This window comes from Hemicordylus capensis, chromosome 1 (assembly GCF_027244095.1).
Source record: "Hemicordylus capensis ecotype Gifberg chromosome 1, rHemCap1.1.pri, whole genome shotgun sequence".
Classification (NCBI taxonomy): Eukaryota; Metazoa; Chordata; class Lepidosauria; order Squamata; family Cordylidae; genus Hemicordylus; species Hemicordylus capensis.
In genome coordinates, this window is record NC_069657.1 from 304,642,218 (window position 1) to 304,662,387 (window position 20,170).

Below are 20,170 nucleotides of genomic sequence, written 5' to 3' on the forward strand. Positions count from 1 at the left end.
TGTTGTGAACGGCAGGGGTGGTAAGAGAGAAAGAAAGGGGTTTCAGTAGTGAATGCGGCCCAGGATAACCCATTATGAGTTCGAGCAGCAGTGGTACCAGTACGTGGGGCTCTCGGAGGAGGACCTCAAGCAGCTGCTTGCCTTAAGTGGTCCAATTGCAGTGGACTACTAGAGTGACATCATATTCATACCCAAAATGTGGAGCATGTTGTAGATAGTCTAAGGAATGAGAACATTGAAGTCAGCCTTGTGAAACACAGAGAATATAATGAAGAGACTGTTTTTAAATGTCTGCTGGGTGGACTTTCGTAACACCAAGTGCCACCAAAGTAGAGTTTGACAGCTCAGTATGTATTATTTGAGTGATTTTCAATTGCAAGCGCTGGGGTGGGGGGAGGGGTTGTGGCAGATTGATGCAAGTCTATGTAGGGAGTCCAGTAGGGGAGGAGGAGGGAGGGAGAAATTCCAGAGTTAGATGCAAGCAAATGCAAAATGTGAGTCTTCCTATGCTTTCAAGTTTGGTCACCATAGGAACACAGCTTACATATACAGATATTTGGAGGCTTAACAATGGAGTCTGCAGGTTAGATGTAACCTGAGCCCCTTGTGTTTCAGCTGATTTTTCTTCATCACAGAGAGAATGCAATGATTTCTCAAGGGCAAGTTTATTATAAAGACCAGCAAAGATCTGGGTCAGATTCGTCAGGTTGGGGTTAAGCGTACTGTTTTTTTGACTTGTCAATTTTGTGGAAATCCGGCTGTCTGTCAAACTAAACTAAACTAAACTAAAATAATAATAATAATGAAGGGAGGCCTCTCACGCTTCCTCTTGGGATGTGATTGGTTGGAGGAAAAAACCGGAGCAAGCAGTGGGAACGCACATAGGAGAATGATCGCAAGGAGTGCAGGGAGGGAGCCCATGGCTATGTGAACTGTCCATCTAATTCCCCGAATTAAACTGCCTTGAATCTACAGTGAAGTAGATTCACTCCTCGGATACCCCATGGCATAAAGCCATGTGTGAATAACTCCCAGGAAGTTTTTCACATGGTGCTTTTGAAGCCCTTTATCTTGCATCTTCTCTGGAATGGAACGAGTGCATTCTCATATCAGCAAGATTTACCCTAAAGTCCCTGCAAGTTATCTGGGAGCAGTTCATGCACAATTTGGGTTGTTCACTGTGCATTAGAGTGTAACCCAATTTATATCCAGGGTAAAAAAAAATATTTATTTGTTGAATTTATATATCGCCCAATATAGAAATCTCTAGGCAGTGTACAGAATTTTTCTGAATTTACATAATATAAATTTAAAACATTTAAAATTCATAAAAGATAAAAATCATAATGGATAAAAACACATTAAAATCCACTATTTGTGTTGGGTTTTTGGGACTACTTTGAGTTCACAGTAAAGCCTCCCAGTAAACTCGCACTAAAACCTACTGGGCATAAAAGCTCCAGGCATTCTACAGAAACATTCAAATCTTGAGCTAGAAGTGTGCTTGAAAACTATTATTCTTGAGCTGCAACAAAGCAGGAGATGTGTGGCTGCCATAAAAGTGTCAGCTCTATATATCCTCCTTGTCTCTCCCTTAGTAAGGGCATGATGTAATATAGCTCTGCTCCTCCCTCCCTCTCTCCTACTCCACTTTATTGCCTGTTACTTTCAGGTGTGGAAAAACTCACAATACGGTGACATTATATTACTAAATTTCATTAGCACAAGAGAGAAAAGGGAGATGCAGCCACCAACTATCCAACAGCAGCACATCAGTGGCCTCTGACAAATGTCCTGGTTTCAGCCTTCCTGGGATTACAAGAATAGGGAGATGGTGTTGGACCACAGCACTTGGTTAGTGGGCTGCTGTATTCAGCTTGGTGACTATGTTTGCCTATGCTTAACAAACTGTGCAGGCCTGTTCCAAGTTGCTTCCACATTAGGGCCCTTTAGTGAAGCTGAGGCTGCTTTACAATTGGCTGGAAGTAATTATAACTCTGGTTCCACATCACAGCAGCTATAGTGCTTTATCCCAGTTACTATCCAGCAAAGCTGTCTCCACAGCAAAAGGATACGTTTACTCCACCAGTCAAACCAAAACATTGGCTCCCTATTATTTTATCACCACACTTTCACATTGGAGGGAGTGCCTCTTACTCTCCTTTCCTCCAAAATCTATCATCCACCATCCAAGGTTTGCATGCTTCATTGGGATGAAGTGTGCAGTGATAACTGTTGGGGGGGGGGGAGAATTTGCTCCATCAATCATAACAAAGAGAAGAAGCAGAGGAGGCTCCTATCCTATTCCCAATCTGCTCTGCTGGTGCCATAATCCCCACTGTCTTCTTTCAGTAGCAGGTGGGTACGTTAGGTGGAGAGCCTATGTATTACCTGGAAGTAAGCCCACTGAACACAATGAGATTTGCTTCCCAATAAATGGTATGGACTGTGCTAGAAGCCCCATCACTGCTGTGGCAGCCATCTTTGCCTACTCCCCCCCACATACACACTTAATTTCTCCCCCTCCCCACAAGGATCACCTTCTGAGCCACATCTCCATTTATGGAAGATGCCTCCACCAAGTTTGGGGGAATTCCTCATTTTCTCCGCACCCAACTACACTGTTCCCAAGAATCCTCAGACCTCCAGGAGCAGGTTTTGAGGTGTTTCGAAGAACTGCTGTGGTAAAAAGGGGGCAGAGAAAATTGCTTGTGAAAAATCTTGGCTCTAACTCTCTTTCTATAGAACGACTAAGAATTCAGTTTCTCAAAGTGCCTGGGTTGTGACTATCCTTTCTAATGTTTTTAGCCTGCATTGTATATTACATACATCTCTGACAGCAGCACAATAGTATGTGTGAGAGAAATTGCTGAATTGTAGTTATGCCATTTAGATTAATGGTTTAGTAGGTCATGTCACAACAAGAATTGTATAGTCGATTGCATTTGGTTATAGTTCATCATTTATCAGGCAAATAACAAGGGCCTGGTTAACACTGGGCTATTATGAGGAGTGCTGCATTAACAATAAAATGTGGGGGGGGGAGGCTTCTCATCTAGACGATGGTGACATTTAAAGCATTTATGTGTCAATCAAGAGATAAAATGTTGGAACAAAACACTTTCTACTTCTGTGGTGTTTTTACCTCCAAAATATGTGACTGGACTAATTGTCTAATGTAATCTCTACACTGTAATCAAGCCTGTTTGTCTAAATTGAGAGACTGCATATATTGAAAATAGTCACTAACATCATAGTGCTACAATATGCATAACTCTGTTCCCAGATAGAGGAACTTCTTGTAGAAAACAAGGCTGACTTGACAGGCTGTGCTGCCTGTCAGCTGCAATCTTACCACAAAAAGCTTTCTAAAGTTTATCATGCACACAAGATGGCTAAATATGTCATTTATCAAGCAGTACCCTATGAGAGCAGACAGCCATGAGCAAGGTGTTTTCAACCATCACTGATCACAGACTGAGGCTGTTCTCAGGTGCAGCAAAGACTGGGCTAAGAAAGCCAAGCCTGGTCTTAGGAACATAGGAAGCTGCCATATACTGAGTCAGACCATAGGTTCATTTAGCTCAGTATTGTCTACCCAGACTGGCAGCGGCTTCTCCAAAGTTGCAGGCAGGAATTTCAGCCCATCGGACGTACCCCCCCCCATTACCTGATGTGCCTTGAAATCCCCCACCCCCAAGTTATAGTACTACCTGCATATACTTCATAACCTTGTGGGTTTCCAAATCCTTGTGTGTAAATCTTTGTAGATATATCATGTACAAGCAACCACTTTGTATATAATTGTGCTTTGGCAACGTACTGTATGCTTTGGTAGTTTGTTGGTTCAATAAAAAAATCTTGTCCTATTAAAAAAAAATAAGAATCTTGTCCTATCTTAGAGATACCAGGGAGAGAACTTGAGACCTTCTGCTCTTCCCAGAGAGGCTCCATCCCCTGAGGGAAATATCTTACAGTGCTCACACATCAAGTCTCCCATTCATATGCAACCAGGGCAGACCCTGCTTAGCTAAGGGGACAAATCATGCTTGCTACCACAAGACCAGCTCTCCTCTCTTGGCTGCATGTGATAATTGCAGGGATTGCATCCAATCCCAGCAGCGCTTGGGTGGCAAGCCCGCCTAGGGAACCCACCTCCTACGCAAGGTTAATTTATTTTATTTTATTTTATTTAGCCTATTTCTATACCACCCAGGTTTACAACAAAGTAAAAACAGAAAAAGTAAAACAAAAGAACAATAAAAAAGTTAAAACATTACAACAATTTAAAATTTTAAAAATAATATTTTTAAACAGTATTAAAACAATATTTAATTAAAAGCCTGGGTGAACAGATGCATCTTTAAAGACATAAAAAGCTGTCAGAGATGGGGAGCAGGGGCGTATCTAGGGTAGGGCAGGCAGGGCACATGCCCCAGGCTCCACTTGAAGGGCAACATTTTTTAAAATTAAATTTTTTAAAAATGGCCACCAAAAACAAAATGGCCACTGTGCATGCTCAAATGGCCTCTGTGAGGCCCTAGGCCATGCCAGGCCTCGCAGAGGCCATTTGAGCATGTGTGGTGACCATTTTGTTTTCAGTGGCCATTTTAAAAAGAACCATCATTTTTTAAAATGGCCACTGCACATGCTCAAATGGTCCCTGCGAAGCCCTAGAGGCCAGCGGGGGGGAGGGGGAACCCTTGCTGACCCCCCACGGCCTTTAGGAAGCCCCCCAAAGGGGCTACAGGTAAATATATATATTTTTAAAATTTAATATATGTCACTGTACACATATTCAGATTGGCACTATGTACAGAGAATATGGGCTTGTGAATACTGAGCTGAAGCCTATGAGCTAGGTTTATATTCATTTGCTCTTAGCTTCTTGTGATAAGTGAGTTAAATGTGATGTCTTAATAATATGGCTATTAATGGTGAATTTGTCTTTAAATCAGTGTGAAATCCTTAGTATTAAGGCCCACTGGGAGTTTCTTGCTCTCTTTCTCTCATTTTAACTGTCTTCCTGAAATACTAGAATATATTCCAAGCAGTGACACAGTTTACTCTGCATATCCTTTAATTATTTTCAGAGTATCTGGGAAAAGTCAAATTCTCCATTTATTTTTAACACTTATGAAATAGTGATGCTATAATGCATAGTAGAGAATTAGACAGGCACTTCTGTTTAGTTTTCCAAGTACACCTCCACATAGTATTTCAGTAGTTCATGAGGCCCAGCATACTGAAATTTGTAGTTTTGCAGCATTTTTTGGTCTGACTACGTCCACTGCTAAATAGTTTTTGAAATATTAAAAGATTAACGAGCTTGACTTGTTTTTTTCCAGCTGATATTATGGTAAAGTTAGCTGAAAGATGGGTGTCAGATGTTTGGACAGGGGGCTCAGTTTCAGTGCTTGCCCTAGGCGCTATTTTCCCTAGATACGCCTCTGATGGGGAGGCTCTTATTTCAGCAGGGAGCGCATTCCAAAGTCTTGGAGCAGCAGCAGAGAAGGTCCGTCTCCGAGTAGCCACCAGATGAGTGGGTGCAATGCAGATGGACCTCTCCTGATCTCAGTGGGTGGCGGGGTTCATGACGAAGAATATGTTCTCTTAAATACCCAGGGCCCAAGCTGTTTAGGGCCTTATAGGTTATAACCAGCACTTTGTATTTTGCCTGGAAACATATCGGCAGCCAGTGTAGCTCTTTCAATAGGGGAGTAATATGTTCTCTCCGAGATGACCCAGAGACAAACCTGGCTGCCATATTCTGGACCAACTGTACTTTCAAGACTACATACAAGGGCAGCCCCACATAGAGCACATTGCAGTAATCCAGTCTGGAGGTTACCAGCAGATGTACTACTGTTCTGAGGTAGTTTATCTCAAGAAACAGACACAGCCGGCGTATCAGCCATAGCTGATAGAAGGCACTTCTGGCCACTGCCTCAACCTGGGACACAGGGAGAGGCTTGGATCCAGCAGCACCCCCAGACTGCATACCTGTTCCTTCCGGGCACTCCCTTAGCCCCATTTTCCAGATCATGTGCAGCACCAGCTGCTTTCATTTGATGCTGCAGCACTGACAGGCATCTGCCTGTTGCTGGGGGCATCCCCACAATGCAATGCACATTCACCTGGTGCATTGTGGGAGTTGGGGGGGCTAGGACAATGCGTCCCGACCCCAGCACCTCCGCACTGCTGGGGGAAGCAGCAGAGCATCTGGGCGTGTGGGATTGCGCACCCTGATCCTCCCAAACATGGCAGCCAGGTCATGTGTGGGGAAGGTGAGCTTCTGCTGCCTTCCCCACTGCCCTTCCTGCAGCCCTCTCACACGATTGTTAGAAAAGATTCACTGAGAACTTTACTATAACACTATTCTTGATAATTCCAGGGAGCAAAAATATGGTAACATTCTCACCACGGGGCAGATGCTACAAACTGGATGATGACACCCCCACATGGCTATACTGTTATCAAAATAAATTACAAACTTAATAAATTTTTGTCTGCAGCCATCCCTACATTTGTGCCATATGTGGCTAGTGATAAAAAATGCCATTAAATTTGTATAGCATACCTAAGAATTCACCTCTGTCCCTACTTTTCATCACAACCTTTAAGACCAAGAATATTTTCTTATCATATATGTGTCAAGTCAGGAATGCAACAAGCAGAAGTATTCTCGGGTGGGTGCCCACCGGTGGGTGCCCACCCTGTAACTTTTATTCCCCTGGTAGTTATTCAAACATGGCTTCAAGCTGCAGGGTAAATGTTGAGCGAAGCTACTTCAAATTACACTTGTGGCACTGAGGGAAGCAGCTCCTTCCCTCTGCTCTCAGTTTCTTTTTTGGTGCAGGTTCACATTGCATGCCTTTGTATTTTCCTTCTAGCCAATGGAGGGGCGGGGGGAGAAATATTTCTAAAGCCTATATCTGCATCCCTAAAAGAGTGTATCTCTTATGAAGCTAGTGATTCTACGTCAGTGCCTCTCTCTATTTGCTCGGGCGTTTTCAGAAAAAGTCTCTTAAAACTAGCATTTAAAAAACCCAGAAATACATCAAGATGAGCTAGAATTTGGAAGACAAAGTCCGATTTGTGTGTGGAGTGCTTCCAAGGATCTCAAATGGACTTAGGGGTAAGTTTGGCTGGTGTGTGAATGCACACACTCTCTTCTGGAGGAGATTCAGGGTAACAGCCCTGTCTGTAAAGCCTCTTGGAGACTCACCAAAGCTTGAGCCATGTGCATTTTCTGGAAACTGCCAAGATTTTGATCCAAACTGGTTTTTGGTGACCAGGAACATGAAAGAGTTGAGAGGGATGTGGCAGATTAATTATTATACAGTTGCCTATCCTGAGCCCTGATTTCAAAGAATATACTTTCAATTATACTTTGCCCCCGTCCCATTATTTTGCAGCCACATAACAGCTTTGCACAGCACATTTGTACTGCAGCTGGTTATGGTACGCACTGCTGATACAATGGTGCCTGCCCCTGCTACTTCCCCATTGTGATGTCTTAGGCCAGGTCATAATGCTTGTGCATTATGAATCACAAATCATACTCATAATGCTGCAGAGATACAGTTGCTATCATCCCATTTCTTGTCAGGTACTTTGACAGCACAGCAGATTATAGGATCATGTTGCGGAATATGCTTTGTTCCCAATGCACAGGACTTTATAATTACAAGTTATTTGTTCTTGCATAGCAAACAAGCAGGAACTCAAAGTGTCAGTTTTCTGTTACAAGTGAATACAGACTGAAGTTAATGTTAACCTCCAGGTGCAGGTAAGGCAGGTACACAAAATTTCCTACCATTTCATGGTTAGATCTTCTCTAGCAATAAACTAAGAAGAAGAAGAAGCAAGTTATACAAAGATGACTTGCAAGAAATATGTTGTCCAGACAGTATTTCATTTTTAATTTGAAGCACAATGCCTGCCTGGAAGCCATGCCCCCTGATGTGGAATTCCTGATTTCAGCTGTGTCTTTCCACTTACCTGCTGGTGAGGCAAAGGAATTTTGAATATGTTCAGAGATACTATTTTATGGATTTTTCTTTGATTATTCTTTCTTTATTCTTGTTAAACAAATTATCATGGAAATTGCTGGAAGTTGTTAAAGACTATTAAAACTTTAACACCCATAATCAATGGCTGTATTAGCCCATCAAGGATAAAAGCAAAAGTTTGTCAGTACTTGGCTTTTAGGGCCCATATACATCATACCAGTAGTGGCTGGTGGGCATTGGAGCAGGAGGGAGCAGGGGAGAACCTGGTCACCAAGGGGCAAAAGTAGAAAACAAAGTTTTTGTGGGGTGTGGGAGGGAAGAGGCAGAAAGCAAAAAAAAGCAGGGGAAAAGGCAGAAAGCCGAAAGGAAGGGCAAAAGGCAGAAAGAGGGAGAAAGCAGGGATTGCATCCCCCACTCCCACCAAACAAACTAGTAAAAGATGAGACTTAACAGCAGCCAGAGAATCCTCCAAAGCAGGGAGGGAGTTTCCTCCAGCCCCTCCTACCCTGCCTGCAACTTCCTTTTTTGGTTTTACTGGCTGGAACAGCTGCTACTCAAGTTTCTCCAACCAATCTGATTTCTAGGGGGCCCCCAGGAAGAAGGAGAAAATGTATTTAAAATATACTACCTGAAGCAACAGGAAGTGCATTTTAAACCATTATTTTAGTTCTTCCTAGGAGCAGTGCCAGGAGTAACCTCCTAGGAATCAGATTGGCTGAAGCAGCTTGAGTAGCAGCTGTTCTAGCCAAAAAGACCAAAACAAGAAGTTACAGGCAGGGGATATGGGGCTGGAAGAAGCTCCCTGCTCTGAAAGTCTCCCTGGAAGTTTCTCACACGGGACTTTTAAAGCCTTTTAACTTGCATCTCTTCCAGAATGGAGGGGGTGCGTTCACCTATTGGCCAGATTTACCACAAGCTCCCTATGAGTTATCGGGGAGCAGTTTACACACAATTTGGGTTTACCTCAGCACGTTAGACACAATTTGGGTTTACCTCAGCACGTTAGAGTGTAGCCCGATTTGTATCCGGGCTAAAAAAATCCAATATTTGTGTTGGTTTGGGGGGACAACTTTGAGTTTACAGTAAAGCCTCCCAGTAAATTTGTGGTAAAGCCTGCTGTGTGTAAAAGTTCTTGGCTGCTGGCAAGTCTGATCCTTTATTGGCTTGTTTGTTTCCTGGGGGGGGGGGCATTGCCCCCCTGCCTTTACTGACCAGCCGCCACTTCATAGTACAAAAAATACTTGTTTGCAGCATGTCTGAGGAAAAAGCAAGACTGTGTATGTTTGTTGTGCTATGTTATTCTCCACAAAATTCAGCAGTACTAGACATCGTTATCAGGGCAAGGTTCAGGAACATTTGAAGCTTCAAGGGCTCTTCTGGTCAAGCAGGGCCAGTAGTGCCTCCAAGTCATATGGAGAGAAAAATAGAATATGAAGAGGAGAGGCAGTAGATGAGCCGTGATACTGAGCAGATTTCTGAGAACGAAGGACTAGTGGGAGAAATAAGCTAAAGCAAATATTCCATTAGGTATAACCGTATGGAAACCACTACATGGGATGATGGGGAAAGAGAAGGAAAATTAACATTTTTGTAAAGTTAAGGAGAATAACAACAAAACTACATACACCCATGACTAGGATAGTGGGAGCAGAAGGGGTAAAGAAAAGCAGGTTTCAGAAAAGAGAGAGAAGTAAAGGCTGATGATACATTTTTGTGACATTTTTTGTGTTTTGATATATTATTGTGTGGGAAAGCAAATAAGATTTCCTCGGGAAATGTCAAAGCTAAATAAAGAATAAACTGTCTGCCTCAGAAGACTCTGAAAATGCTGAGAGGCTGATGAGATTTGCCAGAACATTGAACATCAGGCTGATTATACCCATCATAACAATGGATTATTAAATCTCAAGGCAAAGAAATTACACACTGCTGTCTATAGATACATTATATTTTGAAGTGTGTGAAAATAATCTTAGTGTCAAACCCCCTCCCACCCAAATTATCATCGCTATAGTAATTGACTTTGGATAGGACTTGAGGGATAAATATGGATCTCTGCTGTATGTTGCCATGTGGTTAAAAAAACAACAATAACCCATACTCTACTGTATCTATGCCTGTGAATCTAGGATGTTTTGTGGCTGTGTGGTATTAAATCATAGACTGGGAATGGGCAGCCTAGGACGGGGTGGAGGTGTAATGCAGATATTATTCACAACCAGACTTCTGCTGAAAGGTTTATGAGCTTTTGTTCTGAGTGACGTAAACTGCTTTGAGAACTTTTTGTTGTTGTTGAAAAGTGGTATATAAATAATAGTAGCTTGACATTTTGGAAATAATATTCTTATGAGACTTCTGGACATGGTCACACATATACCCAGACCCACTGCACCTTACCTCCACTCCTCTAAGTATGCTTTGAATTGCAGCATCCAAGGACTCCTCAGCTCAGGAGAATATGGGGACAGCCCTTCCATGAGGCAGGATGAGGTGGCTGCCCTAGATGCAAGTGAGAAGAGGGGTGCAAGGGGTTGCAAGTACTGGGCCCCCACCAATATGGGTGCCACCTCACTGTCCACAGCTATCACCCTTCTTTGCTCCACTGGGCCACACTGCTAATTTTTGCCCTCCTTGCCCCACTGGAGTACACCTCTCCTTTCCCCCAGGAATGCCCCAGGCATGACTACCTGGCTTAGTCTGAGAGTACTTACCTGTCACGACTACTGCCTTGGCTTCATGACTTGAGAATGTGGAGCAGCCACCCTCACATGGAGGAGGGTGGAAAAGCAATGACAATTTAGGGAGAGGACTTGGCATTTGTTTGTGGCTGGCGTGCACTCCAGGGGCCCCACTGATTGAGCAGGGACAGATCCTATTTTCTGGTCACTATCCTTGGTTAAAACTATGGGTCCATTGACAGGTGGAATAGATCCACAAGTAACTAATAGTATCTTTAATTTTAATGTAATAATGTGGGAAGAATTGATCTCGGGCCCTGCATGCCGAGTTGTGGATGGTTCTGGCCCACCAGGGCATTTTGAGTTATGCAGCCCCAATCTACAGAGTCCTTTTAGCAAGATATGCAGGAAGCACTGAAACTGCATTGATGCAACCATCTGCCCTGCATAATGGCATGGTAAAGCAGTCAGAGTTCTTCCAGGACTTGTGAATTAAGGTCTATCTCTCCCTTCTGGGCAGAGCCTCAGGGACTCCAGCATACCTAGGTCAGAGCTTTGGCCCCCATCCAGCCAAGTCCACTCAGCAGCATCTTTCCTAACAGTTGCAATTGGTGCTGCAGCTAGAAGAGAAGGAACATTCCTAGATCTACTTCCCATCTGGACAAAACTCTAGAGATACTACTACTGCCATCACACTTGGGACTGAGCCCTTTTTCTCTTCTTCTTCCCCCACCCTCTTGTAAATGGATTTTATGTTTACAATGTCACTTGGATTTAATGTTACCTCTTTTATTCCCCAAACAATTAATGTTTTAGATTGTGAGCCCCTTGGGGACAGGAGTATTCATACTTAGGAAAAAAACCACAGTAAGCTGCTCTGAGACCATGGGTTGGGGCCAGAGTTACAATCAAATCAAAATGGAAAGTTGCCCTGCTAAAGGAATTGTGTGAATTGGCCATGATACATTAATTAGGGGTGGGTTTAGGAAACTGGCAAAGGACTGAGAGCAAACTTGTGAATGAGAAATGAGAGCCAAGTGGAAGCTGTGATTTATAAACAAAGCTAGCAGCTAGCTCTTTTGCTGGCCTGGGTGGATGCATGAAGAGGATCAGATGACCAAGGAAGCATCAAATCAGTGATTACATCAGTGTTTACTGAGGATGGTTGGCATTGCTAAAGTCCAAAACAAGGACTTGAGTGGACAAAGGCCCAGTCTGCTGCCCATCTAAGAGCTAGCACTGCTCTTGTTACGAGGTTGTTGATTTTTACCCACAATAGGTAAAACAGCAGAGCACTAAGGAATGAGCACATTTTCCAGTTACAGAGTAGGTAGCAGAGGATGGTTTGGATGTTGCAGCTATTTAGAGAAAACACATGGAGATCCTTGTATGACTAAACACTAAATATTTATTGGTTAAATACACTTAGATAGGAAAGACCTATATCTAATCTAAATGACTACATAATGGATAGGTAAGGAGAGAGAGAGAGAGAGATGTTTCCATCTGCTCTCTAGGAAGAAAGGAAGGATTGTGACTCAGCACAGGAAGTGCTGCAGAGTCAGTTCAGGGGTCATAGAGTAGGGACAGATAGGGAGACCCTTACTCACTGTCTCTACTCCCAATGCCCCTAGTGGTCATTAGGACAGTTGGTGCAAATGGTCAATGCACTGGAAGTTCATCTCCAACAGCTCTGTCAACTGTGCCCAAACAATGATAGATATTTGCTTTTGAATGTAGACTAACTTAAACTGTAGGTGTTTACTTAAGTTGTTAGTTTACACTTTATATATTTCAGTTCAATAGCATATTTTGATTAAATTAAAAGGCTTGCCAATTGTGATGTGAAAACTCCTGTGGATAATTATGTGTGCAACATTTCAAATAGAAAAATCCCTAGATTGGAGAAAAATGGTATGTGAATCAACTTGAATTTGCATTGCTCCTCCTGCACTATTCCATTTTAAGATAGTTAGAAGTTACAGATTTGGGGTTATGACATGCCTAGCTTCTCCACACCACTCGCTCTTTTTTGCTTTGCTTACTTCCAGACTGATGAAGAGTTCTGGAGAACTCAAATGTTTGCTGCATACAATTTTTTTTTTTTTTTGGTCATTTTGATTGATGTTAGTAAAGGTATTGCCAGGCAGACTGAGGCTTTTGGAATAGAGAAGCCTAGATGACAGCTGTTGTGGTTTCTTAGACAGGGTGATAGATTTATCTGGGATGTCTAGATTCTATTTAAGTTCTATAGTGGGCTCAATGCAATTGATCCATATTGCTTCTGTGTTGGTTTTTGTGTGATTCTGGACAAGGATATTTCCATGGCTCATACCTTTCTCAGGTTACTTAATGTTTGTGATTACTCTTTTACCTGCTACAAAGAACAGAGTCTGCTGCATTCTTTGCTGAAACTTTATCTACCAAGTCCCTTGCTTTCCTTAGAAGACTGTAAGTTGGCAACCTTGAACTCTGATTCCAGTCAGGGGGTGAATGAGAGATTTATATTTCTTTGGGGACCAGCTTAAAAATGTCCCCTCATCACAAGAGAGCCCTTTCAGTCACTGATGATGAGGAAGGAAAATGTCTTACAAAGATTCCTTATAGTCAAGCAGGCAGGTCAGTTTCTGACCCCAGCACAGTGCAAAAGAAATGGAAGGAGGTCTTTTTCTAAAAAAAACCCCTACAATATAAGCATTGACATTTGTAATTAATTTAGTTCACCCATTTGCTATCACAGGGAAAGATAGTGTATAGCAGGAGTTCTGTTTATTAAGCTCATTAATACCAAAAATTTATTGCACTGTATATCATTATATTCTAAATATAATAGTAGATAAAATTTAATTAGCTTGTGTTAATAAGATAGTCTTTGGAGTCACTCCTGATTTTATAATCTATTAAAAAGAATCCTTAGCTCCTAAAGGAAGCAGGTTAATGACAACACACACACAGAAAACAGAAATGCAAGTTCTAATCTCCTTGACAGAACCAAGTTTTACCTGCTTTTAATTATTGTGATATTAAGACTGTTACATAATTTCTTTAGATTCTTAGGGCTGTTTTTTCTCATATTCTCATAGTGAAGGAACCAGTGTGTGACTCATCCATCTGCCTCTAAGCCTTTTTAATATACAAATAAATCCACAGGAAGTTAGAAATATTGCTGTCCATGGGCGGAGGGGAAGGCACCCACAACGATAGCACCAATTAAGAAAACTCCGTTTTAAAATAATAGATAGGAAAGCAGTTCAGGATGCAACCATGATAATTTTCCTGAGAATTATTTATCCTAAGTAAGTAAATCAGCCACCTGATCCTACATGTATCTAAGTCTCACCAAATGTAGTGATATTTACTTCTAGGCAAGTCTGCATAGAATAAATGCAGGCTTAGAGACTGTCTTCTCATATCCAGTGTTCCATTTTGACACACATGATTTAAGATTGACTAAAAGCTCCATCTTCTTAATGATATTACTAATGAACCAGATTTAGTTTAGTAGGGTGGGGCACAGGATGGGCAAGATGGGCAGAGGACCAAAGAATCCATGTCCTCAGAGTGTGGAGAGACAAAAATAGTAGCTTTCTTCCCAACCTGCTTTGCTCCCAGATTTTCAATGGTAATCTGAAAAATACAATTTGTGGTGATGGATGGGATGAGTGAGGAGCAAAGGGACTAATGTCCTCAGGCAGAGGGAACAGGACATTTTCTTTTTTGGGGGGAGGGGTGTCTTTACTGAGGATTAATGAGGGCGTTTACATTATACCTTTAAAATGCCCTATAAATATTTAGTAAAAATCACTAGATTCAGCACAGCAGCATTGTGCAAAGCTCTTACATGACACAAATGAGGTCTGCAAATGAGTCATACAACATCACAGAGGCTTTGAACATCGGATATATTGTAGCAATTCTAATGAAAGAATACCACACTCCCCTGCAAACATTTTCCCCTCTTCCTTTCAAGAATATGTGTGTATGCTTCTGAGATGTACAGCATCAATTTCTTCATACTTTCTATTCCTGTAATGGTTTAAAATCACAGTCAGATGACCTGCACTATACTTCATAGAATACCTTTTATATAGTATATATTCATGTGCTACTAATAGGTATTGCATTTAAGCAATTTATGACTTGCACTATTGTTCATTATTGTGTTACTCTCCCATCTACATGCTTGACAGATACTATTGGCATTCTTAAATTTACAATATACATAGTCGGGGTGGTGGGGGGAAGAGGCTGATTTAACTGTAGATTTATGATGGGTTGTTCACAAGCCAGAATGTGAATTGATTTATCACTTTTACAGAACATTGGACATCTGTTTGAGATATTTACATATTCCATACTTGATTCCAGAATGTATTGAATGACTATAGCCATCTAACTTCATTGGAAGCTGCAAGAGTACACAGCACATAAGCTGTCAGAGAAAATGCTTCACTATATTAGCAGTGATGTACAAACTCTGCCACAGAAAAGGAAAGGAAACTGGAGTATACACGTCCCATTGAAATTGGTGTTAGTCTGGGTGCTGCCCAAGACTAACAATCCATGAGAAGAGCTTGTGGGTGGTCTGCGGGGAAGGAGAGTTGAATGTAACTTCTCTGCAGAGGATCAGATTGTAGTCTCTGGGAAGGCAGATCACCTGCCCAGACAAGCAGCAGCTTCTGTGGCAGCTCCCAGGGTCAGGGTGCCGGGACGTGCTGCCATGTATTGCCACACACACACACACACACACACACACACACACACACACCGAGCCCCAATAATGCACCGTGAAGCATTACTGGGATCCCCCTCCCTGCTGAGTGTACCAGCTGCAGCTGACACACCATTTAAAAAATGAGGTTAAGGGAGTGTTTTTTCCCTTAACCTCATTTAACTCAATTGGCAGGTTTGCTGCCGTGTATTGTGTGAATAGCCGCATTGTGTATTGTTTTCAATGCTCTTTCTGTTTGCAGTGCTGGAGATGGATTATGTTGTGAGCCAAACCTGATTTACACTCTGCATATGCTCTGGAACTAGCATAGGAAATTAGACGTGTTTCACCACTGTCACAAAGTGACCAGTTCTTTATACGGTGACCGTGTATGTTCTGGGCTCGAAGGTCGAAAGAAGACCAAATACTCTCACATAATTCAATGGGCTTTATTGAGTATAAAAGATTGTCAGAGCCACGGCATCAATTTAATTGAGCAAGAAACAAAACTATCAATCATAGCTACTAGTAATAACAAAGCATGTTCCTAACTATCATATGTGTGGAGATGCATGACATCTCAGTAATTACTTCTAATGAGCAAGAGATAGAGAAACTGGAAAAGTGGGAGGGAGTTGCTTGGAAGGGGGAATGGCAGAGCGTTTAGTGAGGGGCAGGGAAGTTGGAGGCAAAGGCTGGTTCTTTGAAGAGGCATATTACCGGATCTCGGCATGGCCAAATGGATGCGAGGCTAGTGTCTGTTGCTGGAGAGCGTTGCAGGCAAAGCTTCAGATGAAAAGCTAGTGCTGGGGTTCACTGACAGAGATAGCCCCTGATTCCTCGCCCCATGGCAAGAATCACCAAGCAGTTTCTTGTCTGCAAACCAAGAACCTCCGCTAGCTATGCAGCTAGACAGCAGGCACTTGGGGTATGCACATGAGCAAGTCTTGCTTGTTAGGCAAAGATTGCTGAAGCTATGGCCAGAGAGCTGGGTTCTTATAGTTGTTGATATCATTTGATTTCAACGTAGAGTTTTCTCAAGATATCAGCATCCTTCCTGAATCTCAGAGTGTTAATCACTTATGACAGTGTCTTTGTCTGGGGAAATTGAGGGCCATCTCCTGTATATCCCCAGTTTCTGTTGTCAGGAAGGAGCTGTCCTGTTGACATCCCCAAAACAAATCTGCATCTCTGAGCTTTTCAGATGGGTATTCTCTCTTGTCCACAGACTTTCTGGATCCTTGCCTCAAAGAATGTTAAAAGTCAAAGGTGTGAAGAAGGAAGAGCCTAAGCTATGTGTGTGAGACAGCAATTAAATCTACCCAGTCTGTAAATCTAAAACATTCCAAAGTAACAGCAAGATGATATATATGTGAGACTAGTAATCCATGCATCTAATTCCACATTGTAAATATCGAAATCACCAGAGAACAAAAGCACGAACAGTTGGGCTTGTTCCTTACAGAAATGACCAGGTTGCACAGAGCTCTGCTCTGATTTGACTATTGTAAACATTCTGCTAGACGAAATGTGTGCCTCTTCAGGCTGTAAAACACTGAACAGAGGATCAGCCATTCTTTCCTGTCTCATATGACAGTTTAGTTTATTCAGAGTTCAGGCATTAATTGATTTCTTAAGAAAGTAGAATCAGACACAGGCCTTGATTTCACATAATTTTGGATTTGTATCTCCAGGCCCAGTGTGGTAGCCAGGGTGGCCACAACAATGCCACCCCTGTTATCTGGTTTCATGATAATGTGGCCAGGAGATACTCTGCTGCTCCTCATCAGAGCTAGGGGTAGGTTTCAATGTATTGAACTGGGAAATATGTTTCAGACTGATAATGGAATTTCCCTTCTTACCCCCTGCCCCAACTGGACAGAGTCTATTCCTTTCCCACCTTGTAACTGGGGATGACATTTAGAACACAGGAACAGCCCTGCTGAATCAAGCCAAAGGCCTAGGAAGTCTTACATCCTGTGTCATACAGTGGCCCACCAATGCCTCTGAGAAGCCCAAAGGCAGGAGCTGAGGGCATGCCCTCTCTCCTCCTGTTACTCCCCTGCAACTGGTAGAGGCATTGTGCCTATAAGCCTGGAGGTGGCTGAGAAGGAAACACTGGGGTGATTCTCATGATCAACAAAAATCGGGCTAGGAGAGCCTAGCCTGATTTTTGTTGGTCGTAAGAACCACCAGGCTCGCAGCCGAGCCCGGTGGTTCTTGAGCAGGTAACTCACTCAAGAACCCCATTTTAAAAAGCAGGTTTGTGGAGCGAGCACTCCAGCAAATCTGCTTTTTAGGCTCGTGAATAGCCGTGGCGCGGCTTTGCGCCGCGCCTACTCATGAGCAGACCCCTGGCTGGGAGGCAAAAAGCCGCCTCCCAGCTCCAGGGGTCTCCCCAATATGCCCTGCGCACTCACGCAGGGCATACTGGGGCTTGCGGGGGCCACACAGCCTCCGCTCTCACCACCCCCTGCCGGCTCTGTCACGGAGCGGGACATCGTGTGGGCAGCCAATCCGGCCGCCCAGGGCTCCCTGCCCGCTTGTCTGCGGGGAAAGCGGGCTTAGCCCGCTCTCCCCGCAGTTTTTACAAAAGCGGGTCTCACGGATCGTGAGACCCGCCTCAGAATCTGTTGGCTCTCAGTTGTGGGCAAGACCTTCTCTTTTTTCATTGGACTATACAGAACAGCTTTCAATTGCGAAGGAAGATTACTTGAGGAAAACAACGTAGCATATTGCCCCCAGCACTGTGAAACTGTGTAACATTCTTCATAGACTGAGACGTCTAGCACTGTAGTCACTTCCGTTAGGAGCCTGTGCTCATGCAGACATTCACATGTTCCAGATACAATTCACCCTGGAATGAAGTAAGTTTTTATCCTAATAATGCAGTGCAGGAGAGCTAAGGCAGCAATCTTAAATGCACTGACTAGAGCAGTGTTTCTCAACCACCGGTCCCTGGACCGCTGCCGGTCCCCGAAGGGTTGAGTGCCGGTCCCTGACTGGGAGTCAACCCCCCCCCCCAACTGAAATCAAGGCACTCACTTCCTCAGTTTTGCACATGGCACGGAAGAGGAAGAGTATCACGGAGGCATGGGACCCTTCTTGTGCCTTGCCTCCACATGCTGCTGAGATCTTCCTACAGCTATCTTATTCCCTATCTTTACAGCTTCAAACTGTATGCGGTGCGGGGGCATGGAGGAAAAAGTATGGCAGTGGGCGCCACTTGAAGGGCTGCTGGTTCTTGCATGCTCATTGTTTGCAGCCAGAGGTTGGTTGATTGAAACCGAGCTGCCTGTTGTAGTCGAGGCGCCTTGAGAGGGAACGCTGTTTCCCTCTTGCATCAGTGGGGTTTGCTTGTATGTTGTTTTCATTGGCCCCATGTAGCTTTTGAATTTTTCTAATGGCCCAACATCCCCTCTCCATTGAGTAATCACAAGCACCTCCACTCCAGACATACTGGAGACAAATTTGTTCACCCAGGCTTTTAGATTCAGGGGTTCTCAACCTTGGGAACCCAGACGTTGGTGGACTTCTACTCCCATAATCCCCAGCCATAATGGCCAAATGCCATTGTTGGGGATTATGGGAGTTTAACTGAGGGGCCCAAGGTTAAGAACCCCTAATATTCCATGTTTGCAAAAGATTCCAAATTTAATTATTTTAATGCTTATATTATTTTCATTCTAAACTGCCCAGAGATGCAAGTTTTGGGCAGTATAGAAGTCTGATAGATAGATAGATAGACAGACAGACTTGAAACCCCTTTACTAACTGCTGGTCCGGGAAACTGCGCATGAAGAATGTAGCGGTCCTTGAAACTCTGCACGAAGAATTTAGCGGTCCTTGACTCCAAAAAGTTTGAGAAACACTGGACTAGAGCATAAACCCTACTGAGCACCGTGGGACTTACTTCTGAGTAAACATCCATAAGATTGTGCTGGGTCCCTATTAACCTAAAATATACTTGCCTGCAGCTTTCCGGAAGGTTAGCAGCAATTATCTTGGAAGGGCTCCCAGGCACACCCACCCCCTGTCCCTTAAACTGAACCCCCAAAAGCTCAGTGGCTGGCAAACCCACCAGGGTGCTATTCCAGTAGGGTTGCCATATTCAAGCTTCCCAAATCTGGGTGGCCTAATTAGCATACTATGCAGATTAGCATATTATGCAACTCATGTGGAAACTAATGTGCATGTATTTATTTATTTATTTGACAGATTTGTACACTTTCCCTTCCTCTGCGCTCCCATGTGATTGGCTTGAGAAAAATCCAGGCAATCCACACAGTGCATTTGAAATCTGTGTAAATCTGGGTGGAATTTAGCAGCCAGGTGGAGGAGCCAAAATCTGGGGGCTACCCTAAATTCTGGGGGACATGGCAACCCTATATTCCAGGAAATCCTCAGGATCCCCTTTTCTAGGGCTCTGAATGGAGAAAGCATTTGTCTAGCTGTTAAATGCCATGTGGGTGTTTCTATGTCCCTGGCATGAGAGGATAGCAATCATTAGCAGGAGTTTAGCAGGCCCAATCTGTTCCAGTCGCACCTGTGCTTTTAATCCTTTTGTATGTGGATATTTTACTTTTGTTGACTGAGTCGCCACCACTAATTTTAAAGCTCTTGCCATGGGGTGGGTGAGGTCAGTAGGTGAATTATCACATCGCTTGTAAGAGAGCAGGAGAGCTGTGGTAGCAAGCATGAATTGACCCCTTTGCTAAGCAGGGTCTGCCCCAGTTGCATTTGAATAGGAGACTACATGTGTGAAC

The 20,170-nt window shown here is 43.3% G+C and overlaps 1 protein-coding gene across 3 annotated transcripts in view; it reads left to right on the forward strand.

Moving 5' to 3' along the window:
- SMAP1 (small ArfGAP 1) overlaps positions 1-20,170 on the forward strand; it is a 169,703-nt gene that overhangs the window by 38,120 nt on the left and 111,413 nt on the right. The window lies entirely within an intron of this gene.